Source organism: Branchiostoma belcheri, unplaced genomic scaffold (genome assembly GCF_001625305.1).
Source record: "Branchiostoma belcheri isolate BF01 breed outbred unplaced genomic scaffold, Haploidv18h27 scaffold11, whole genome shotgun sequence".
Taxonomy (NCBI): Eukaryota; Metazoa; Chordata; class Leptocardii; order Amphioxiformes; family Branchiostomatidae; genus Branchiostoma; species Branchiostoma belcheri.
Genome location: NW_017802491.1, coordinates 79,560 through 81,137, shown reverse-complemented (window position 1 = coordinate 81,137; position 1,578 = coordinate 79,560). Strand labels below are relative to the sequence as shown.

The 1,578-nt window shown below is 34.4% G+C and overlaps 1 pseudogene; it reads right to left on the bottom strand.

Moving 5' to 3' along the window:
* Positions 1-1,578, bottom strand: part of LOC109481763 — a 96,760-nt pseudogene that overhangs the window by 19,550 nt on the left and 75,632 nt on the right.

Sequence of the window (1,578 nt, the reverse complement as noted above, 5' to 3'; positions counted from 1 at the left end):
TATATATATATATATATATATATATATATATATATATATATATATATATATATATATAATATATATATATAGTACTTAAAGGAATTGCCATAGAAGCTTTAAAAGGCAAAACATTCCCTTCAAAAACTCTTTGTAACAGCTGAGTGTAACAACCGTCTGCATGTCATCATACACCTTAACAAATGAGTCAGGCAGACGTAATCAATGGGTGTCATCCCAACACTTACTATACCGGTGTGTCGACTTTACACAGACATTTAAAGCTTACCTCAACCCGCTTGACTTCTGTTTACATTTACAGCATATTGTACTGCTAGACTAAATCAGTATTCTTTTATGTAATAGCCTGTATCGTAATATTCCAGCCCATACCACAAGTATAGAATTAAAAAGAATATTGTAGTCTAATGTTCCTTCGCCTTACTTTGATATTTTAATGACTAGGTTTAAGTTCTTTTTTTAGACAAAATCAATAGAAATAAATTGTCGTAAAAGTAGAGTGCGAAAATATGATAAGTGTATTTTTGGTGTACTTTTTAAATATTGTCTCCTCAATGACTTTTGTATTCTCGATATTGACTTTTTGTCTTCCCTATTCTGACTTTCGTCTTCCCTACAATAACTTTTTGTCTTCCCTATACTGAATTTTGTCGTCCATACATTGACTTTGTCTTTAAAAGAATGACTTTGTCTTCCCTACACTAAAAGTGTCTTCCCTACACTGACTTTTGTCTCCCTACATTGACTTTTGTCTTCTCTATACTGACTTTTGTCTTCCCTACACTTAATCTTGTCTAAATTGACTTTGATCTGTCTTACAATAACTTTCGTATTCCCTGCACTGACTTTTGTCTTCACTACACTGACCTTTGTCTTTTCCACACTGCCTTTTGTCTCCCCTACACTAACCGTTGTCTTCCCTACACTGATTTTTGTCTTCGCTACACTGACTTTTGTCTCTCGTACACTGACTTTCGTCTCCTCCACAATAAATTTTGTCTTCCCTCACTGACTTTTATTTCCCTAAACTGACTTTTGTCTTCCTTGTACAATAACTTTTGTCTTCCATACACTGACTTTGATTTCTTAACCCTACTTAGACCGGGCTTTTTTTGACATGGGGTGACCGGGGCGGGCTCTTTTGACCCCCCCCCCCTAACGAACTCGCGAACGGTGTGTCGTATGACCACGAAATTTTCAGAGAATGGTGTACTAGTGAAAATTTATCATATCTACAATTTTAATGTCGTTATGACGTAATATGACGTCATTATGACGTCATTAATGTGATTTTATTGGCAAAAACCGTCTAAATAGGTTTTTCCCTGAAAACTTCCCTGGTATACAACATAACTTTACCAAAAGTGTTTATGACAGAATATTAGTGTGTACTAAGTCTTATGTTGCCCATAGCAACACCGGTGACGTCATAAAATGACGTCATGCATATTTAAGATACCCGCCATCTTGGATCATCAATCTTGAATTTTCAAAAATAGTTTTTTCATGATAAAGCTTAAAATACATTGTAAACATACTAAAAAACCTTCATTCAACCCTTTTTGTAAAAAAAATGGA